Source organism: Eleutherodactylus coqui, chromosome 11 (assembly GCF_035609145.1).
Source record: "Eleutherodactylus coqui strain aEleCoq1 chromosome 11, aEleCoq1.hap1, whole genome shotgun sequence".
NCBI lineage: Eukaryota > Metazoa > Chordata > Amphibia > Anura > Eleutherodactylidae > Eleutherodactylus > Eleutherodactylus coqui.
In genome coordinates, this window is record NC_089847.1 from 60,039,968 (window position 1) to 60,065,137 (window position 25,170).

Here is a 25,170-nt window from a genome sequence, read left to right on the forward strand (position 1 = left end):
ATTATTCACTTCTTATCGCAAAAGAATTATCGTCCAAATTTTACGTACGGAATCTAATACTCTCACTTCCTGATGTCATAAAAATTTGAAATTTGGCACGAGCATTGATTATGTCATAAATAGGAAAACCTAGGGGGGCGTGGCCTAGTTGCAGACCCAGGCAGACATGTTTCCTTGATCTCTGCTCGTACCTGGCCTTAAAGCAACATTAAAAGCATCCCCAGCGAAGTCAACCTGCTCAAATCTACTGCTAAAGTTCCCTACAGCGGTGGGGGCATAGTTTGAACACTGAGAAGCGTGGAGGAGAGGAACAGTGACCTCTGTTACCCAGCGTATCCCAGAGAGGTAAAGCCAGCTAAAGACATCTGGAGACATATCAAAGGTCTTACCCTTCCTCGAGGGCAATCTCCACAACAGAGGAGAAAGATCGGAGCCCCAGCACTGACAGCGTGATACCAGCCGGTGAGTTGCTGCAGGAGGAAGCTAGGTGAAGAGTGGGAAGGGGCGCCATCTTGGACTCTGGTGGCCTCGGCTGAGTGTGTAGTGCAGAGTATAGCAGCTGTCACAGCATCAGACAGAGTGCCGTAGCCCCAAGCCCTCCGAGATAACAAAGCTCACAGCTGCTGCTCAGATAAGCTGGACGGCTGAACACAGAGGAACTCACTGCCCGTGCAGAGCTTTGCACTGATAACAGAGAGATTAGCTCCGCTTTGCACTGATAACAGGGAGAATAGCTCTGCAGTGTCAGAGTGCTGGAGATAAGACCCTCAGGGACCGTGACTCCCCTGCACTGAGGCTTAAAAGAGTGAGTTCTCACAACAGTGAAAGCACTATAATTGACCATAAACCGGGTCAATTATAAGCACAAACACACCATAATCAAATCTAACAGAGAGCTCCCTTGGAGGGGGAGTGGTCTGAATGCAGGCAGGCACAACTTCACAACACAGAGATCTGACTGCCTCCGGTCCACACAAAGATTGAAAGGGATACTGCTCTCTTTTGAAACTTCTAAAAACAGATCAAAAGATCCTCTATAGTAAAAAAAAAAAAAAATGCCCAAAAGAAGAAGCACCAGAACACCATTAAATAAAGTTTTGGACTTTTTTACCACTCGTGGCCCAAAAAAACAGGGACCATTAAACAAGGATGGCTCCCCCCCACGTGCGAGCCCCAAAGAGAGAACGGATCTCTCTCCTCCTCAATCACTCGGCGCCAGAAGCCAAAACTCTAACCAAGAATTACAAGGAGAGGAGACACTGAGGAGCACACCCAGACGTGGGGTGAGTGTTTCCCTTGAGGAAAAAGATGGTACCACCTCGCATGGCCAAAAAATGGTGCCGATGGGCTCCCGACCACCATCTACCCCCTCCACCTCTTTATCAAGCCCTGAAAAGCAACGTCCACGACTATCCCCATCCACCAATCAACTCCAGGTGGACCCCGCATTTGAGCCTGACCTCATCACAAGTGTTCCATCAACCAATATGCCTGCCACAGAGGATTTTATAAAACAAATGATCCTAGCTTTAAGAGGATCCTTACAAAAGGACATTAAGTCTCTGTCAAATTCTCTAAATACCTCTATACAAGAACTGGAAGAAAGGACCGATCATATTGAAACCAAAATGGGAGAAGTAACTGCATCCCACAATAAGCTAATAGATGCACACTACTCCCTGGAGGAGGAAGTAGAAGACATAAAGAAAAAACTCACAGATCTGGAGGATAGGAGCATGAGATGCAATGTTAAATTCAGAGGCATCCCAGAGAGTGTTCCACAGCATGAGCTAAAAAGTTTTCTCACCAAGCTAATCAAAAGCATCCTTCCAAAAGTCTCGGAACTGGACTGTACAATTGATAGAGCGCACAGATTGTTAAAGCCCAACTTTCTCCCAGATTCTGTCCCACGAGATGTAATCGCCAAATTCCATTTTTTCCATATAAAAGACGCCCTTATGACAGCTGTAAGAAAACAGGGCACCCTACCATCTCCATTTACAAACATCAGCCTTTTCACCGATTTATCACAGAATACAATTCAAGCAAGAAAGGCTTTTTCTTTAATCACCTCTTCCCTAAGAGCTGCAAAAATCCCCTACAAATGGGGTTTCCCTGCTAAAATAATAATTCACAAGGATAATACAGTGCACGCTCTAAACTCTCCAGAAGACGGTGCCAACATCCTCTCAAAATGGGATATTCTACTCCCGGAAGAACCACCAACAAGTAAGTCCCAAAGGTCTTCCAAATCCTCCTACCGCCGCAAGCTCCCCACCACCCCTCCGTGGGAACATCATGAATACCCTCAAGTGTTCTTCTTCATATGTCGCTGGTTACATCCTTTGCCGACCTTCAAAACCAGGCTGATAGTCTGCAAGCCGAACTTTCCCCCCCACAACAGGATTCAGGTTTTTATACCTGTTATTATCCAAAGTTTTATCTGTTTTGTTTTACAGGTCCGTTGCTTATTGCATAGAGGACTCATCCAAATGCTTTATTCAAATAATGCATTTCACATATCTTTAAATGTTAACAGGCATATTACTGTTTCCGCCTGTATTTCTGGATTAAGTTTGTATGTTTACTATGCTGCCAAAGTACCCCAAACACATACGCTCATAACTTACCTTTATAATGCACTAGCGTACCCGTCGCGCATTGCTGCGAAGACAGACATACATACATACATTCGTTTTTATATATCTAGATGACGGCAGCAGCGACCACTGAGGTTTTGTAGGCCGCTGCTTCCCCCTTGCAGGCTGAATAAAATAGCCGTTGTGTGAAACATCCAATTTATCCGGCTTCTGTGGCTTCTTGGGAAGATAGTCTAGTACATGTTTGCCCACTTCCAACTCCAATGGAGACTGACTGTAAATGGCTGGCGTGCTCTAGTATTTATGGTTCCAAGCTGTACGTGTCATTGCATACAGTCTATCTATCTATCTATCTATCTATCTATCTATCTATCTATCTGGGTTATTGCATACAGTCTATCTATCTATCTATCTATCTATCTATCTATCTATCTATCTATCTATCTATCAGGGTTATTGCATACAGTCTATCTATCTATCTATCTATCTATCTATCTATCTATCTATCTATCTATCTATCTATCAGGGTTATTGCATACAGTCTATCTATCTATCTATCAGGGTTATTGCATACAGTCTATCTATCTATCTATCTATCTATCTATCAGGGTTATTGCATACAGTCTATCTATCTATCTATCTATCTGGGTTATTGCATACAGTCTATCTATCTATCTATCTATCTATCTATCTATCTATCTGGGTTATTGCGTACAGTCTATCTATCTATCTATCTATCTATCTATCTATCTATCTATCTATTTATCTATCTATCTATGACATCAGGAAATGAGAGAATTAGATTCCGTACGTAAAATTTGAACGCTAATTCTTTGGAAATTCCGTACGTAAAATTTGGACGCTAATTCTTTTGCGCTTAGAATTGAATAATCGAGTTGGGATGAGACATAAGGCCTTGCCCATAAGCATTCCCCAACCTCCAAGAACTGAACCTACCTACCTGAATGAGATTTTGTAGGCCGCTGCTTCCCCCTTGCGGGCTAAATAAAATAGCCGTTGGGTGGAACATACAATTTATCCGGCTGCTGTGGCTTCTTAGGAAGATATCCTAGTACTTGTTTACCCACTTCCAACTCCAATGGTAATTGGCTGGCGTGCTCTAGTGGTTCCAAGCTGTACGTGTCATAATAGAGCCTTAATGACATCACAATGCAGCTTTATAGAACATGTTGGGGCATGTTCAAGGGCGTCCGATGTTGATGACATCAGTGATGACATCACAATAGCAGGTGGCTTACTTATTCGATCTACGTGGGGGGGGGGGGCGTAACTTTCGACGACGCTCGCGAGCCATTTATCGTAGGATATTTGTACTATGCCTATAATCTTCCCAGGAGTGTACTTAACAACTTCCCAAAGTTTCATGGCGATCGGATGAATGGTGTAGTAGCGCATAAAGGACAAACAGACACGCACGCAGACACACAGACACGCACGCACGCAGACAGACATACATTCAATTTTATATATATAGATATAAAAATCTGCTCCCAAAACGTTAGGGGATTAAACTCCCCATTTAAGCGCTCAATGGTCTGGAAGGACGCTAAAGCGTCGAATATAGACATTCTATGTTTACAGGAAACGCATTTTGCTCAGCAGTCTTGCCCTAAATTTTCAAATAAACAATACCCTCATGTTTTCTTTTCGAATGCCCACAAAAAACATGCAGGAGTACTGATTGCTTTAAGGGATAACCTTCACTTCTCTCTCCACAAACAAATGTCAGATGACAACGGCAGATATCTGATATTACAAGGTACTATTAATAATTCACCGTTTACTCTAGTAAATATTTACGCACCTAACAAATCACAGGTCTCCTTCTTGAACAGAGTAATCAAGAGGGTCAAAAAAACCCTCTCGGGAAAATTGATAATCTGTGGAGATTTTAATATAATAGTAGACAAAGAAATGGACTCCACAGCGCCCACCAGAAATATGTCGGTCCTCCGCCCTTGGTTACATAAAGAGGGGCTATATGACACGTTTAGATGTCTCAATTCCTCCTCAAAGGAATACACTTTTTTCTCCCCAAGACACAAAACATATTCGAGGATAGACATGTTTTTGGTGGACAGAGAGACCTTCACATCAATTACCAACTCCACAATTGGAGTCTCGACTTGGTCAGACCATGCGCCGATACATATGGAATTGAATGTGGGCGCACCATGCACTCTAACAAAAATCTGGCGTAATGACACAAACCTATACAATACTCCCGAGAATCAAAAAATTATAAACAAAGCCCTAGAGGAATATTTCTCCTTCAACTCCACCCCGGATATAAGTAACGCCACACTCTGGAACGCCCACAAGGCAGTTTTAAGGGGAGTGCTGATAAAACTCAAAATACAACAGAATAAAAACAATCGAGAAAAGTTAGATCTCTTACTAGAAAAAATAAAAAAGCTGGAATCACTCCATCAAAAATCTTCACAAAGCATACATCTACTGGAACTATCTTCCTTGAGAAGAGATTTAAAGAAAACGCTTCTAGATAATTTTAACAGAGGTCTAATGTATTCCAAAGCAAACTTTTATTCTTACATGGATAAGCCCTCAAAACTGATGGCCAACCTTGTAAAGAAAAAACAATTAAAAACAAAAATTCCATATATCACTAATATCAGTACCCCCCAAATAAAAATTTCCCACCCCAAGCAAATAGCTGAACAATTTAAAGACTATTACATGAATCTTTATAATCTCAAGGATAGCTCTAATACCTTGCAACCCACTCCGGAGATAATAAACAAATTCTTGGATGGAATAGCTCTCCCCACGCTAGACGGCCAAGAAGATATCTTAAGCAAACCAATCTCGGACGCAGAAATCCACAAAGCTATACATGACCTGAAAAGTCACAAATCCCCTGGACCTGACGGTCTCTCAAACGAATACTACAAAAATTTTGCTCATGTGCTGACTCCCCACCTAAACTCACTATTTAATGAGACGATAGAACAAGGCATTATGCATGAAGAAATACTCCAAGCCACCATCGTCACTATACCCAAGCCAGGCAAACCCCCGACAACACCAGCAAATTTTAGGCCTATCTCCCTTCTAAATTCTGATTTAAAAATATATGCCAAAATATTGGCCTATAGGCTCCTAGAGGTCCTGCCCAAGGTCATACACAACGACCAAGTAGGTTTTACGAAAGGAAGAAGCGCCGCGGACGGCACGCGCAAAATCCAGAACTTGCTGGAACAGATAAACTCGAGTCGGACGCCTTCTCTTCTCCTTTCCCTGGATGCGGAGAAGGCGTTCGATAGAGTGCACTGGGGCTTTGCTTTTGAAGTGCTCCGGAGATTTGGAGTGGGCAAGGGCTTTATACGGGCGGTCCAAGCTCTCTACACGAAACCCTCAGCCAAAGTACTAGTTGACGGGGTGTTGTCTTCGTCCTTTTCTATATCAAATGGTACCCGACAGGGCTGCCCTCTGTCCCCATTATTATTTGTTATGACGATAGCGCCCCTTGCAGAAATGATTAGATCCTCCCCAGAAATAAGAGGAGTTTCTATGGGATTAAGACAACACAAAATCGGTCTTTTTGCCGATGACATTATTGTCACCATGACAGACCCCCTAAACTCCCTAAGAGAAGTAAACAACTGCATCATCCAATATAGCAGAGCCTCATTATACAAGCTAAACTCTGACAAATCCCAGATATTGGGGATTAATGTCGATTCTGATTTAAAATTAGATATACAAAGGGAGTTTCCTTTCCAATGGAAAACCGATATACCATATTTAGGCACCAACATATGCCAAAACCCATTGGAAACAGTCTCTGCAAACTTTGACCCCCTATATGTTTCCCTCCAAACAGAGATGGAAGAGATGGGAAAAAAGAATTATCTTGGTTTGGCAGAATGGCACTCTATAAAATGATATTACTCCCGAAAATCCTATATCTGTTCCGCACACTGGCATATCCAATTCCCTTATCCACGATTCAAAAATTCCAGAGACAACTACTCAACTTCATTTGGAGCGGCAAGAAACCGAGACTGGCAGCGTCCATACTATACCAACATAGGAAACAAGGAGGCCTCGGTGTACCCAACCTCCAATCCTATTATAAAGCTTCTCTATTAAGCCAATCTAGTATATGGCTGAAGCCCCAACCATCTCCATCCTGGTGCCACATAGAGAAAAATAGAAATGGAGATAAACACCTAAGCTCTTTAATTAAAGCCTCAATTATGGGGGCTCTGATTCAGAAGATTCAACCATTAATAGATCTTCAAAATATCTCCTTATTAATGTCAAACACCCTAAATTATTGGAACCAATTGGCCCTTGGATATAAGATTGATTCAAAGGGCTCACCAGCGGAGCTTTTATTTGAAATCCTCTCGTATTTTATACGAGACCTAAATCTAAACAGATGGCTGGCAAAGGGAGTAAAATCTATCTCCGACATACTAAATAATGGTAAACCTATACCCTTTCAAATAATCCAAAACAAATTCAATATACCCGACTCAGAAGCTTTCTCATATATAAAGATTATCTCCTTTCTCAAACACGCCGATATATATAGCTTCTCCTTCCCAAAAGAGCTGGAGTTCATATTTCTCAGATGCAGAAAATCCCAAACTTCCCAAATTAAAATTTTTTACAATGCACTCACTCAAAATTTTAACAGATCAAAAAAGATTCACTTATTGAACTGGGAACACACAATAAAAGAAAACATACCACTCCTCAAATGGTTGAAAGACTTTGAATGGGCAAACAGAGCTACTTTGTCGGCCAACATTCTCCAAACCCACTACAAGGTGTTAACCAACTGGTACTACACACCCTCAAAAATGGTAAGATTCTTTCCAGCTCACTCTAACTCATGCTGGAGAGGCTGTGGACAAGAGGGTGCCCTATATCACTTGTTCTGGGAGTGCCCCCAAATTCACAGTTACTGGAAAGAAGTATTCAATACCATCCAACTTATAACTGGCACACGTCTACAATGCCTACCCCAACTAGCACTTCTTCTCATCGACTGCCAATCAATACCAAAAAAGAAAAGAAAGTGGATATGCCATTTTCTACTAACGGCCAAAAACATCATAGCAAAAAAATGGAGAGAGGTTTCCCCACCCTCAATGAGGAACCTCCTAGGCGCAGTTTCAGATCACTATTGTTATGGAAAAATATATGCAAAATTTAATAACTGTCTCCCAAAGTTTAATAGCACTTGCAATAAATGGCAGCAATTCGAGTTAAAAAATAAGTTTTGACATGGTTAAAAACTGTTTTGTTGATCCTTTCAACTACTGATTAAACTTAAAGAGTATTTCATCATATTTAGAATTTATATCGCTGCATAAAATGTACAATTTGAAACGCTCAGTAACAAGAACTTTGTAACGATGTATACAATGTCTACTGCATATGTAATGCTTGTATATGTACTCTTGATCTTTTATAAAACCCAATAAAAATTATTTAAAAAAAAAAAAAAAAAAATAGGAAAAGCTAATGGGTCCCAACTCGATTATTTAATTATAAGCGCAGAAGAATTAGCGTCCAAATTTTACGTACGGAATCTAATTCTCTCACTTCCCGATGTAATTTGGCACGAGCATTGATTATATCATAAATAGGAAAAGTTAATGTGTCCCAACTCGATTTTTTAATTCTAAGCGCCAAAGAATTAGCGTACAAATGTTACCTACGGAATCTAATTCTCTCACTTCCCGATGTCATAAAAACTTGAAATTTGGCACGAGCATTGATTATGTCATAAATAGGAAAAGCTAATGGGTGCCAACTCGATTTTTCAATTCTAAGCGCAAAGGAATTAGCGTCCAAATTTTACGTACGGAATCTAATGCTCTCACTTCGCGATGTAATTTGGCACGAGCATTAATTATGTCATAAATAGGAAAAGCTAATGGGTCCCAACTCGATCATTCAATTCTAAGCGCAAAAAAATTAGCGTTAAAATTTTACGTCCGGTATCTAATTCCATCACTTCCCAATGTCATAGAAACATGAAATTGGGCACGAGCATTGATGATGTCATAAATAGGAAAAGCTAATGGGTCTCAACTCGATTATTTACTTCTAAGCGGCAAAGAACTAGCGTCCAAATTTTACATACGGAATCTAATTCTCTCACTTCACAATGTCATAGAAACTTGAAATTTGGCATGAGCATTGATTATGTCATATAGAGGAAAAGTTAATAGGTCCCAACTTGATTATTCAATTTTAGGCGCCAAAGGATTAGCGTCCAAATTTTACGTACGTTATCTAATTCCATCACTTCCCAATGTCATAGAAACTTGAAATTTGGCATGAACATTGATTATGTCATAAATTGGAAAAGTTAATGTGTCCCAACTCGATTATTTAATTCTAAGCGCAAAAGAATTAGCGTCCAAATTTTACGTACTGAATTTAATTCTCTCACTTCCCAATGCTATAGAAACTTGAAATTTGGCACAAACATTGAATATCTCATAAATAGAAAAAGTTATTGGGTCCAAACTCGATTATTCAATTCTATGCGCTAAAGAATTAGCGTCCAAATTTTACGTACAGAATCAAATTCTCTCACTTCCCAATGTCATAGAAACATGAAATTTGGCATGAGCATTGATTATGTCATAAATAGGAAAAGTTAATGGATCCCAACTCGATTATTCAATTCCAAGCGCAAAAAAAAAAGCGTCCAAAGTTTACGAACGGAATCTAATTCCATCACTTATCAATGTCATAGAAACTTGAAATTTGGCACGAGCATTGATTATGTCATAAATAGGAAAAGCTAATGGGTCGCAACTCGATTATTCAATTCTAAGCGCTAAAGAATTAGCGTCCAAATTTTACATACTGAACCTAATTTTCTCCCTTTGCAATGTCATAGAAACTTGAAATGTGGCACGAGCATTGATTATGTCATAAATAGGAAAAGCTAATGGGTCCCAACTCAATCATTCAATTCTAAGCGCAAAATAATTAGCGTCCAAATTTTACGTACGGAATCTATTTCTCTCACTTCCCATTGTCATAGAAACTTGAAATTCGGCACGAGCATTATTTATGTCAGAAATAGGAAAAGTTAATAGGTCCCAACTCGATTGTTCAATTCTAAGCACAAAAAAATTAGCGTCCTACTTTTACGTACGGAATCTAATTCACTTCCCAATGTCATAGATACTTCAAATTTGGCACGAGCATTGATTATGTCATAAATAGGAAAATCCAATGGGTTCCAACTCAATTATTCAATTCTAAGCGCAAAAAAATTAGCGTCCAAATTTTACGTACGGAATCTAATTCTCTCACTTCCCAATGTGATAGAAACCTGAAATTTGGCACGAGCATTGTTTAGGTCATAAATAGGAAAAGCTAATGGGTCCCAACTTGATTATTCAATTCTAAGCGCCAAAGAATTAGCGTCCAATTTAACGTACTAAATCTAATTTTCTCACTTCCCGATGTCATAGAAACATGAAATTTGGCATGAGCATTGATTATGTCATAAATTGAGAAAAGGTAATGGGTCCCAACTCGATTATTTAATCCTAAGCGCAAAAGAATTAGCGTCCAAATTTTACGTATGGAATCTAATGCTCTCACTTCCCGATGTAATTTGGCACGAGCATTGATTATGTCATAAATAGGAAAAGGTAATGGGTCCCAACTCCATTATTCAATTCTATTCGCCAAAGAATTAGCGTCCAAATTTTACGTACGGAATCTAATTCTCTAACTTCCCGATGTCATAAAAACTTGAAATTTGGCACGAGCATTGATTATGTCATAAATAGGAAAATCAAATGGGTTCCAACTCGATTATTTAATTCTAAGCGCCAAAGAATTAGCGTCATAATTTTACATACGGAATCTAATTCTCTCGCTTCCCGATGTAATTTGGCACGAGCATTGACTATGTCATAAATAGGAAAAGTTAATGGGTCCCAACTCGATTATTCAATTCTAAGCGAAAAAGAATTAGCGTCCAAATTTTACGTACGGAATATAATTCTCTCACTCCTCGATGTCATAAAAACTTGAAATTTGGCACGAGCATTGATTATGTCATAAATAGGAAAAGTTAATGGGTCCCAACTCGATTATTCAATTCTAAGCGCAAAAAAATTGCGTCCAAAGTTTACGTACGGAATCCAATTCCATCACTTCCCAATGTCATAGAAACTTGAAATTTGGCACGAGCATTGATTATGTCATAAATCGGAAAAGCTAATGGGTTGCAACTCGATTATTCAATTCTAAGTGCCAAAGAATTAGCGTCCAAATTTTACGTACGGAATCCAATTCTCTCACTTCCCAATGTCATAGAAACTTGAAATTTGGCACGAGCATTGATTATGTCATAAACAGAAAAAGTTAATAAGTCCCAACTCGATTATTCAATTCTATGCGCTAAAGAATTAGCGTCCAAATTTTACGAACGGAATCTAATTCTCTCACTTTCCCAATGTCATAGAAACATGAAATTTGGCATTAGCATTGATTATGTCATAAATAGGAAAAGTTAATGGGTCCCAACTCGATTATTCAATTCTAAGTGCAAAAAATTGCGTCCAAAGTTTACGTACGGAATCCAATTCCATCACTTTCCAATGTCATAGAAACTTGAAATTTGGCACGAGCATTGATTATGTCATAAATCGGAAAAGCTAATGGGTCGCAACTCGATTATTCAATTCTAAGTGCCAAAGAATTAGCGTCCAAATTTTACGTACGGAATCCAATTCTCTCACTTCCCAATGTCATAGAAACTTGAAATTTGGCACGAGCGTTGATTATGTCATAAATAGAAAAAGTCAATAAGTCCCAACTCGATTATTCAATTCTAAGCGCCAAAGAATTAGCGTCCAAATTTTATATACAGAATCTAATTTTCTCACTTCGCGATGTCATAGAAACTTGAAATGTGGCATGAGATTTGATTATGTCATAAATAGGAAAAGTTAATAGGTCCCAACTCGATTGTTCAAATCTAAGCGCGAAAAAATTAGCTTCCTACTTTTACGTACGGAATCTAATTCACTTCCCAATGTCATAGATACTTCAAATTTGGCACGAGCATTGATTATGTCATAAATAGAAGAAGTTAATAAGTCCCAACTCGATTATTCAATTCTATGCACTAAAGAATTAGCGTCCAAATTTTACGAAAGGAATCTAATTCTCTCACTTCCCATTGTCATAGAAACTTGAAATTTGGTACGAGCATTATTTATGTCATAAATAGGAAAATCTAATGGGTCCCAACTCGATTATTTAATTCTAAGCGCAGAAGAATTAGCGTCCAAATTTTACATACGGAATCTAATTCTCTCACTTCCCGATGTAATTTGGCACGAGCATTGATTATGTCATAAATTGAAAAAGTTGATGGGTCCCAACTCGATTATTTAATTCTAAGCGCAAAAGAATTACCATCCAAATTTTACATGTGGATTCTATTGCTCTCACTTCCCGATGTAATTTGGCACGAGCATTGATTATGTCATAAATAGGAAAAGCTTATGGGTGCCAACTCGATTATTCAATTCTAAGCGCAAAAGAATTAGCGTCCAATTTAACGTACTAAATCTAATTTTCTCACTTTGCGATGCCACAGAAACATGAAATTTGGCATGAGCATTGATTATCTCATGAATTGAGAAAAGTTAATGGGTCCCAACTCGATTATTTAATTCTAAGCGCAGAAGAATTAGCGTCCAAATTTTACGTACGGAATCTAATTCTCTCACTTCCCAATGTGATAGAAACCAGAAATTTGGCACGAGCATTGTTTAGGTCATAAATAGGAAAAGCTAATGGGTCCTAACTCGATTATTCAATTCTAAGCGCCAAAGAATTAGCGTCCAATTTAACGTACTAAATCTAATTTTCTCACTTTGCGATGTCATAGAAACATGAAATTTGGCATGAGCATTGATTATGTCATAAATTGAGAAAAGGTAATGGGTCCCAACTCGATTATTTAATTCTAAGCGCAGAAGAATTAGCGTCCAAATTTTACGTATGGAATCTAATGCTCTCACTTCCCGATGTCATAAAAACTTGAAATTTGGCACGAGCATTGATTATGTCATAAATAGGAAAATCTAATGGGTCCCAACTCGATTATTTAATTATAAGCGCAGAAGAATTAGCGTCATAATTTTACATACGGAATCTTATTCTCTCACTTCCCGATGTAATCTGGCACGAGCATTGACTATGTCATAAATAGGAAAAGTTAATGGGTCCCAACTCGATTATTCAATTCTATTCGCCAAAGAATTAGCGTCCAAATTTTATATACGGAATCTAATTTTCTCACTTCGCGATGTCATAGAAACTTGAAATGTGGCATGAGATTTGATTATGTCATAAATAGGAAAAGTTAATAAGTCCCAACTCGATTATTCACTTCTATGCACTAAAGAATTAGCGTCCAAATTTTACGAAAGGAATCTAATTCTCTCACTTCCCATTGTCATAGAAACTTGAAATTTGGTACGAGCATTATTTATGTCATAAATAGGAAAATCTAATGGGTCCCAACTCGATTATTTAATTCTAAGCGCAGAAGAATTAGCGTCCAAATTTTACATACGGAATCTAATTCTCTCACTTCCCGATGTAATTTGGCACGAGCATTGATTATGTCATAAATTGAAAAAGTTGATGGGTCCCAACTCGATTATTTAATTCTAAGCGCAAAATAATTACCATCCAAATTTTACGTGTGGATTCTATTGCTCTCACTTCCCGATGTAATTTGGCACGAGCATTGATTATGTCATAAATAGGAAAAGCTTATGGGTGCCAACTCGATTATTCAATTCTAAGCGCAAAAGAATTAGCGTCCAATTTAACGTACTAAATCTAATTTTCTCACTTTGCGATGCCACAGAAACATGAAATTTGGCATGAGCATTGATTATGTCATAAATTGAGAAAAGTTAATGGGTCCCAACTCGATTATTTAATTCTAAGCGCAGAAGAATTAGCGTCCAAATTTTACGTACGGAATCTAATTCTCTCACTTCCCAATGTGATAGAAACCAGAAATTTGGCACGAGCATTGTTTAGGTCATAAATAGGAAAAGCTAATGGGTCCTAACTCGATTATTCAATTCTAAGCGCCAAAGAATTAGCATCCAATTTAACGTACTAAATCTAATTTTCTCACTTTGCGATGTCATAGAAACATGAAATTTGGCATGAGCATTGATTATGTCATAAATTGAGAAAAGGTAATGGGTCCCAACTCGATTATTTAATTCTAAGCGCAGAAGAATTAGCGTCCAAATTTTACGTATGGAATCTAATGCTCTCACTTCCCGATGTCATAAAAACTTGAAATTTGGCACGAGCATTGATTATGTCATAAATAGGAAAATCTAATGGGTCCCAACTCGATTATTTAATTATAAGCGCAGAAGAATTAGCGTCATAATTTTACATACGGAATCTTATTCTCTCACTTCCCGATGTAATCTGGCACGAGCATTGACTATGTCATAAATAGGAAAAGTTAATGGGTCCCAACTCGATTATTCAATTCTATACGCCAAAGAATTAGCGTCCAAATTTTACGTACGGAATCTAATTCTTTAACTTCCCGATGTCATAAAAACTTGAAATTTGGCACGAGCATTGATTATGTCATAAATAGGAAAATCTAATGGGTCCCAACTTGATTAGTTAATTCTAAGCGCAGAAGAATTAGCGTCATAATTTTACATACGGAATCTAATTATCTCACTTCCCGATGTAATTTGGCACGAGCATTGACTATTTCATAAATAGGAAAAGTTAATGGGTCCCAACTCGATTATTCAATTCTAAGCGAAAAAGAATTAGCGTCCAAATTTTACGTACGGAATATGATTCTCTCACTCCTTGATGTCATAAAAACTTGACATTTGGCACGAGCATTGATTATGTCATAAATAGGAAAAGCTAATGGGTCCCAACTCGATTATTTAATTATAAGCGCAGAAGAATTAGCGTCATAATTTTACATACGGAATCTTATTCTCTCACTTCCCGATGTAATCTGGCACGAGCATTGACTATGTCATAAATAGGAAAAGTTAATGGGTCCCAACTCGATTATTCAATTCTATACGCCAAAGAATTAGCGTCCAAATTTTACGTACGGAATCTAATTCTTTAACTTCCCGATGTCATAAAAACTTGAAATTTGGCACGAGCATTGATTATGTCATAAATAGGAAAATCTAATGGGTCCCAACTTGATTAGTTAATTCTAAGCGCAGAAGAATTAGCGTCATAATTTTACATACGGAATCTAATTATCTCACTTCCCGATGTAATTTGGCACGAGCATTGACTATTTCATAAATAGGAAAAGTTAATGGGTCCCAACTCGATTATTCAATTCTAAGCGAAAAAGAATTAGCGTCCAAATTTTACGTACGGAATATGATTCTCTCACTCCTTGATGTCATAAAAACTTGACATTTGGCACGAGCATTGATTATGTCATAAATAGGAAAAGCTAATGGGTCCCAACTGGATTATTCAATTCTAAGCGCAAAAGAATTAGCGTCCAAATTTTACGTACGGAATCTAATTCTCTCACTTCCCAATGTTATAGAAACTTGAAATTTGGCACGAGCATTGATTATGTCATAAAAAGAAAAAGTTAATGGGTCCCAACTCGATAATTCAAATCTAAGCGCAAAAGAATTAGCGTCCCAATTTTACGTACAAAATCTAATTCTCTCACTTCCCAATGTCATAGAAACTTGAAATTTGGCACGAGCATTGATTATGTCATAAATAGGAAAACCTAATCGGTCGCAACTCGATTATTCAATTCTAAGCGCCAAAGAATTAGCGTCCAAATTTTACGTACGGAATCCAATTTTCTCACTTCCCATTGTCATAGAAACTTGAAATTTGGCACGAGCATTATTTATGTCAGAAATAGGAAAAGTTAATGGGTCCCAACTCGATTATTCAATTCTAAGCGCAAAAAAATTGCGTCCAAAGTTTACGTACGGAATCCAATTCCATCACTTCCCAATGTCATAGAAAAACTTGAAATTTGGCACGAGCATTGATTATGTCATAAATAGGAAAAGTTAATAAGTCCCAACTCGATTATTCAATTCTATGCACTAAAGAATTAGCGTCCAAATTTTACGAAAGGCATCTAATTCTCTCACTTCCCATTGTCATAGAAACTTGAAATTTGGTACGAGCATTATTTATGTCATAAATAGGAAAATCTAATGGGTCCCAACTCGATTATTTAATTCGAAGCGCAGAACAATTAGCGTCCAAATTTTACATACGGAATCTAATTCTCTCACTTCCCATTGTCATAGAAACTTGAAATTTGGTACGAGCATTGATTATGTCATAAATAGGAAAAGCTAATGGTGCCCATCTCGATTATTCAATTCTAAGCCCCAAAGAATTAGCGTCCAAATTTTACGTACGGAATCTAATTTTCTCACTTCGCGATGTCATAGAAACATGAAATTTGGCATGAGCATTGATTATGTCATAAATTGAAAAAGTTAATGGGTCCCAACTCGATTATTTAAAGGGGTTGTCCCGCGCCGAAACGGGTTTTTTTTTTTCAACCCTCCCCCCCCCCCCCCCCCCCCCGTTCGGCGCGAGACAACCTCAATGCAGGGGTTAAAAAAGAACACCGGACAGCGCTTACCTTAATCCCCGCGCTCCGGTGACTACTTACTTACCCGGTGAAGATGGCCACCGGCATCTTCTCCCTCCGTGGACCGCAGCTCTTCTGTGCGGTCCATTGCCGATTCCAGCCTCCTGATTGGCTGGAATCGGCACGTGACGGGGCGGAGCTATACGGAGCTACACGGAGCCCCATTGAGAAGAGAAGAAGACCCGGACTGCGCAAGCGCGTCTAATTTGGCCATTAGACGGCGAAAATTAGACGGCAACCATGGAGACGAGGACGCCAGCAACGGAGCAGGTAAGTGAAAAACTTTTGTTAACTTCTGTATGGCTCATAATTAATGCACAATGTACATTACAAAGTGCATTAATATGGCCATACAGAAGTGTATAGACCCACTTGCTGCCGCGGGACAACCCTTTTAATTCTAAGCGCAAAAGAATTACCATCCAAATTTTACGTGTGGATTCTATTGCTCTCACTTCCCGATGTAATTTGGCACGAGCATTGATTATGTCATAAATAGGAAAAGTTAATGTGTCCCAACTCGATTATTCAATTCTAAGTGCCAAAGAATTAGCGTCCAAATTTTGCATACGGAATCTAATTCTCTCACTCCCCGATGTAATAAAAACTTGAAATTTGGCACGAGCATTGATTATGTCATAAATAGAAAAAGCTAATGGGTGCCAACTCGATTATTCAATTCTAAGTGCAAAAGAATAGGCGTCCAAATTTTACGTACGGAATCTGATTCTCTCACTTCCCAATGTCATAGAAACTTGAAATTTGGCAAGAGCATTGATCATGTCATAAATAGGAAAAGCTAATGGGTGCCAACTCGATTATTCAATTCTAAGCGCAAAAGAATTAGCGTCCAAATTTTACGAACGGAATCTAATTCTCTCACTTTCCCAATGTCTTAGAAACATGAAATTTGGCATTAGCATTGATTATGTCATAAATAGGAAAATTTAATGGGTCCCAACTAGGGATAAGCGAGCATACTCGGAAAAGCACTACTCGCTCGAGTAATGTGCTTTATCCGAGTATCGCAGTGCTCGTCCCTGAAGATTCGGGTGCCGCTGCGGCTGACAGGTGAGTCGCAGCGGGGAGCAGGGGAGAGCGGGCGGGAGAGAGGGAGAAAAAGATCTCCCCTCCGTTCCTCCCTGCTCTCCCGTGCAGCTCCCCGCTCCGTGCCAGCACCCTAATCTACAGGGACGAGCACTGCGATACTCGAATAAAGCACATTACTCGAGCGACTAGTGCTTTTCCGAGTATGCTCGCTCATCCCTAGTCCCAACTTGTTTATTCAATTCTAAGAGCAAAAAAAATAGCGTCCAAACTTTACGTACGGAATCTAATTCCATCACTTCCCAATGTCATAAAAACTTGAAATTTGGCACGAGCATTGATTATGTCATAAATAAAAGAAGCTAATGGGTCGCAACTCGATTATTCAATTCTAAGCGCAAAATAATTAGCGTCCAAATTTTACATTCGGAATCTAATTCTCTCACTTCCCGATGTAATTTGGCATGAGCATTGATTATGTCAGAAATAGGAAAAGTTCATGGGTCCCAACTCGATTATTCAATTCTAAGCGCAAAATAATTAGCGTCCAAATTTTACATACGGAATCTAATTCTCTCACTTCCCGATGTAATTTGGCACGAGCATTGATTATGTCATAAATAGGAAAAGCTAATGGCGCCCAACTCGATTATTCAATTCTAAGCGCCAAAGAATTAGCGTCCAAATTTTACATACGGAATCTAATTTTCTCACTTCGCGATGTCATAGAAACATGAAATTTGGCATGAGCATTGATTATGTCATAAATAGGAAAAGTTAATGGGTACCAACTCGATTATTCAATTCTAAGCGCAAAAAAAATAGCGTCCAAAGTTTACGTACGGAATCCAATTCCATCACTTCCCAATGTCATAGAAACTTGAAATTTGGCACGAGCATTGATTATGTCATAAATAGGAAAAGCTAATGGGTCGCAACTCCATTATTCAATTCTCAGCGCAAAAAATAGCGTCCAAATTTTACGTACGGAATCTAATTCTCTCACTTCCCAATGTCATAGAAACTTGAAATTTGGCACGAGCATTGATTATGTCATAGGTAGAAAATGTTTATTAGTCCCAACTCGATTATTCAATTCTATGTGCTAAAGAATTAGCGTCCAAATTTTACGAACGGAATCTAATTATCTGACTTTCCCAATGTCATAGAAATATGAAATTTGGCATGAGCATTGATTATGTCATAAATAGGAAAAGTTAATGGGTCCCAACTAGGGATGAGCGAGCATACTCGGAAAAGCACTACTCGCTCGAGTAATGTGCTTTATCCGAGTATCGCAGTGCTCGTCCCTGAAGATTCGGGTGCCGCTGCGGCTGACAGGTGAGTCGCAGCGGGGAGCAGGGGAGAGCGGGCGGGAAAGAGGGTGAGAAAGATCTCCCCTCCGTTCCTCCCCGCTCTCCCCTGCAGCTCCCCGCTCCGTGCCAGCACCCGAATCTACAGGGATGAGCACTGCGATACTCAAATAAAGCACATTACTCGAGCGAGTAGTGCTTTTCCGAGTATGCTCGCTCATCCCTAGTCCCAACTCGATTATTCAATTCTAAGAGCAAAAAAAATAGCGTCCAAAGTTTACGTACGGAATATAATTCCATCACTTCCCAATGTCATAGAAACTTGAAATTTGGCACAAGCATTGATTATGTCATAAATAGTAAAAGCTAATGGGTGCCAACTCGATTATTCAATTCTAAGCGCAAAAACAAAGGCGTCCAAATTTTACGTACGGAATCTGATTCTCTCACTTCCCAAAGTCATAGAAACTTGAGATGTGGCACGAGCATTGATTATGTCAGAAATAGGAAAAGTTCATGGGTCCCAACTCGATTATTCAATTCTAAGCGCAAAATAATTAGCGTCCAAATTTTACATACGGAATCTAATTATCTCACTTCCCGATGTAATTTGGCACGAGCATTGATTGTGTCAGAAATAGGAAAAGTTAATTGGTCCACACTCGATTATTCAATTCTACGCGCCAAAGAATTAGCGTCCAAATTTTACGTACGTAATCTATTTCTCTCACTTCCCATTGTCATAGAAACTTGAAATTTGGCACGAGCATTATTTATGTCAGAAATAGGAAACGTTAATAGGTCCCAACTCGATTGTTCAATTCTAAGCACGAAAAAATTAGCGTCCTACTTTTACGTACGGAATCTTATTCCCTTCCCAATGTCATAGATACTTCAAATTTGGCACGAGCATTGATTATGTCATAAATAGGAAAAGCCAATGGGTTCCAACTCAATTATTCAATTCTAAGCGCAAAAAAATAGCGAACAAATTTTACGTACGGAATTTAATTCTCTCACTTCCCAATGTCATAGAAACTTGAAATTTGGTACGAGCATTATTTATGTCATAAATAGGAAAATCTAATGGGTCCCAACTCGATTATTTAATTCTAAGCGCAGAAGAATTAGCGTCCAAATTTTACATACGGAATCTAATTCTCTCACTTCCCGATGTAATTTGGCACGAGCATTGATTATGTCATAAATATGAAAAGCTAATGGCTCCCAACTCTATTATTCAATTCTAAGCACCTAAGAATTAGCGTCCAAATTTTACGTACGGAATCTAATTCCATCACTTCCCAATGTCATAGAAACTTGAAGTTTGGCATGAGCATTAATTAGGTCATAAATAGGAAAATCTAATGGGTCCCAACTCGATTATACATTTCTAAGCGCCAAAGAATTAGTGTCCAAATTTTACATACGAAATCTAATTTTCTCACTTCGCGATGTCATAGAAACATGAAATTTGGCATGAGCATTGATTATGTCATAAATTGAAAAAGTTAATGGGTCCCAACTCGATTATTTAATTCTAAGCGCAAAAGAATTACCATCCAAATTTTACGTGTGGATTCTATTGCTCTCACTTCACGATGTAATTTGGCACGAACATTGATTATGTCATAAATAGGAAAAGTTAATGTGTCCCAAGTAGATTATTCAATTCTCAGCGCAAAAGAATTAGCGTCCAAATTTTACGTACGGAATCTAATTCAATCACTTCCCAATGTTATAGAAATTTGAAATTTGGCACGAGCATTGAATATGTCATAAATAGATAAAGTTATTGGGTCCCAACTCGATTATTCAATTCTATGCGCTAAAGAATAGGCGTCCAAATTTTACGTACAGAATCTGATTCTCTCACTTCCCAAAGTCATAGAAACTTGAAATTTGGCATAAGCATTGGTTATGTCATAAATAGGAAAAGCTAATGGGTCGCAACTCCATTATTCAATTCTAAGTGCAAAAAATAGCGTCCAAATTTTACGTACGGAATCTATTTCTGTCACTTCCCATTGTTATAGAAACTTGAAATTTGGCACGAGCATTATTTATGTCAGAAATAGGAAAAGTTAATAGGTCCCAACTTGATTGTTCAATTCTAAGCACTAAAAAATTAGCGTCCTACTTTTACGTACGGAATCTAATTCACTTCCCAATGCCATAGATACTTCAAATTTGGCACGAGCATTGAATATGTCATAAATTGGAAAATCCAATGGGTTCCAACTCAATTATTCAATTCTAAGCGCAAAAAAATAGCGAACAAATTTTACGTACGGAATTTAATTCTCTCACTTCCCAATGTCATAGAAACTTGAAATTTGGTACGAGCATTATTTATGTCATAAATAGGAAAATCTAATGGGTCCCAACTCGGTTATTTAATTCTAAGCGCAGAAGAATTAGCGTCCAAATTTTACATACGGAATCTAATTCTCTCACTTCCCGATGTAATTTGGCACAAGCATTGATTATGTCATAAATAGGAAAAGCTAATGGCTCCAAACTCTATTATTCAATTCTAAGCACCAAAGAATTAGCGTCCAAATTTTACGTACGGAATCTAATTCCATCACTTCCCAATGTCATAGAAACTTGAAATTTGGCATGAGCATTGATTATGTCATAAATTGAAAAAGTTAATGGGTCCCAACTCGATTATTTAATTCTAAGCGCAAAAGAATTACCATCCAAATTTTACGTGTGGATTCTATTGCTCTCACTTCCCGATGTAATTTGGCACGAACATTCATTATGTCATAAATAGGAAAAGTTAATGTGTCCCAACTAGATAATTCAATTATATGCGCTAAAGAATAGGCGTCCAAATTTTACGTACAGAATCTGATTCTCTCACTTCCCAATGTCATAGAAACTTGAAATTTGGCACAAGCATTGATTATGTCATAAATAGGAAAAGCTAATGGGTGCCAACTCGATTATCCAATTCTAAGCGTAAAAAAATAGGCGTCCAAATTTTACGTACGGAATCTGATTCTCTCACTTCCCAAAGTCATAGAAACTTGAAATTTGGCATAAGCATTGGTTATGTCATAAATAGGAAAAGCTAATGGGTCGCAACTCCATTATTCAATTCTAAGCGCAAAAAATAGCGTCCAAATTTTACGTACGGAATCTATTTCTCTCACTTCCCATTGTTATAGAAACTTGAAATTTGGCACGAGCATTATTTATGTCAGAAATAGGAAAAGTTAATAGGTCCCAACTCGATTGTTCAATTCTAAGCACGAAAAAATTAGCGTCCTACTTTTACGTACGGAATCTAATTCACTTCCCAATGCCATAGATACTTCAAATTTGGCACGAGCATTGATTATGTCATAAATAGGAAAATCCAATGGGTTCCAACTCAATTATTCAATTCTAAGCGCAAAAAAATAGCGAACAAATTTTACGTACGGAATTTAATTCTCTCACTTCCCAATGTTATAGAAACTTGAAATTTGGCACGAGCATTGATTATGTCAAAAATAGAAAAAGTTGGGGGCGTGGCCTGGCAGAGCAGGAAGATGGCCGCTTAATTCCCGAGCTCTGCTCCGGTCCTAGCCTGAAGTGACTTTGAAGCAACCCACGGGTCTTCTTTTCTCTCCTGCGGCGTCGGAGACATTACAGTTACCATAGCGATGTCCCGATGCAGAGCCTCCCGCGCTCAGCCTAAGCGCTTGGATGATTTTTTTATATCCACTGCAGCCCAACGCGCTCCTACAGCCTCCGCTCCGCTTTTCTCCGCTACCGGTGCAGAGCAGGAGGAAGATGCAACCTCGCTCCTCCCAGATGACAGCTCTCTGCCGAGACAGCTACAACAGGCACGGGTGAGTGCAAACTCAGCCCGGCGCGCTCTTACAGTCTCCGCTCCACTTCCCTCCGCTACCGGTGCAGAGCAGGAGGAAGATGCAGCTCCGTACTACCCAGATGACAGCTCTCCGCCGAGACAGCTCCAACAGGGTCGGGTGAGTGCAAATCCATCGCCCCCACTACACTCTCATTCAGGAGGAAAGAGACATTCATCACACTCAAAACAAGCCTCCAAAATGGTGTTGTCCTCCTCCTCACACGTGGCACAGTCTCCATCTCCATCTGAAAGCCCCTTAAAACAAAAACCTAAGACTGACGCCACATCCTCCATAGCTACTCAAATACCCTCCTTGAGAGAATATATCTCCTCTATGCCATCATCTTCACAGTCAGCATCTGAATCCTTCATAAAGGACATGGTGGTCGCTTTAAGCGACTCTATTCAATCCAGCTTCAAGTCTCTTAATACCTCTCTCAAAAATACCATAGATGAGATAGGCGATTGCGTATCACATACGGAAAACAAAATGGGCGAATTTTCCCAGTCACATAATGCCCTAATCGACGCACACTATGAATTAGTTGATGAAGTAGAGCAGCTCAAGACAAAGATTGTGGATATGGAAGACAGGAATAGACGCAATAATATTAAATTCCGCGGTATTCCTGAATCCGTCTCTCCTTCTGAAATCTCAAATTATCTGAAACAACTTCTGGCCACGCTGATCCCTGACGCCAGTAAACAAGATCTAATTATTGACAGAGCACACAGGCTGCCTAAGCCTAGATTTATTGCCGACTCTGTCCCAAGAGATACTATAGCACGCATTCACTTCTACCATATAAAAGATGCCGCTATGATTGCTGCTCGCAAACTAATTCAACTTCCAGCACCGTATGAAAAGATACGCTTATTCACGGATCTCTCACAGTCCACTATGCTGACAAGGAAAAAATTCTCCACAGTCACCGCAGCTCTACTTCAAGCGAAAGTCCCCTATAGATGGGGTTTCCCAACAAAACTCCTGATCCGTAGAGAAGATACCACCCATGTCATCCTTAAACCAGACGAAGCAATGCTTCTGCTTAAATCCTGGAGAATCGACATACCAAGTCCTCCCTATCAACATCCCTCCTCTACAAAAGCTCAAAACCACGCTCAAGATCATACCCATGATTGATTCTATGGCCCATCCAGCTTCCTATCCAGGCGGACCCGGATTGTTTTTCGCCAGACGAACTCTTTCCGCTCCCCACTACCGCTGTTCAGGCCCCTCAGCCTGTAATAGTTTTAAGCGTACCTTTTTACGCTAACGTTAACTACCTGAGTCTCACCACTCATTATCCTGCCCTCAGAATTTTCCACAGGTGGAAATTCCCATCTTGTCTAAGATGGATAGGGCTACCCCTAACCTGTTTCGTAACTATGTTTTGTTACCTGTTACCCCTTTAATATCACTTTTCAGGTCTATAGCTCATCATATATTTGTATATCGGCTCAACGGATCCTTAAGTTCTCAAAATGTCAATTAAGATATTGTCAATTAATGCAAATGGCTTAAATTCACCATTCAAAAGATCATCGCTTTGGAGGGAGGCTCTCTCTTCCAGAGCAGATATTATGTGTGTACAGAAACCCACTTCGCAGCTTCAGCCAGTCCAAAATTTTCTCACAAAAAATTCCCCAAAATTTACTCAGTTAGCTCCCCTAGAAAACAAGCAGGAGTCTTGATCGCCTTTAGAGATTCGCTACAAGTGGAAATTACCTCTCAAGATGTTGACACCAAAGGAAGATATATCATTCTACCCGGCTCTCTAAATGACAAACCCTTCACTCTAGTGAACTTATATGCCCCAAATCAAGCCCAAATTCGATTTTTAAGCAAAGCAATAAAAAGAGCTAGGAGATGCGAGGTGGGTTACTTATTTATATGTGGCGACTTCAATGCAGTACCCGATAAGAACCAAGACTCCTCGAAAGGTCTCTCGAGAACGGCGACCTCCCTGCTCCCATGGCTACATACAGAAGCTTTGTTTGACACATATAGATGCCTAAATGCTTCATCTAGAGAGTATTCCTTCTATTCAGCAAGACACAAATCTTCCTCTAGAATTGATCTGATTCTGGTAAATAGATCCACTCTTCCGCTTGTTAAAATGGCCCAGATTGGGGCAGCCACTTGGTCAGACCACTCTCCCGTCTCGATTGACGTCTCGCTAGATGCAGGAGTAGATAGAACCAAATCATGGCGGAATAATGTTTTCCTGCTGAAACATCCAAAACATCACACCAACATTAGGATAGCGCTACAAGAATATTTCACAAATAACACTACTCCAGATGTCTCCCCTCTGACTATCTGGAACGCCCATAAGGCCTTTATTAGAGGAGTGCTTATTAAGATCAGTGCCCAACATAAAAGGGAGAAATCTCGCCAGCTAGACACAATCCTATCACAAATCTCTTCCATCGAGAGCCAACTAAATAAAAATCCCACAGATTGTCTACATAATCAACTTTTCGCCCTTAGACAAAAATTGAGATCCATCCTAATGGATAACTATGAAAGAGAAATGCAAGCAACACGCACAACACTATATGCCTCAAAAAATAAACCCACACGCATGCTGGCTAACCTAGTAAAGAAAA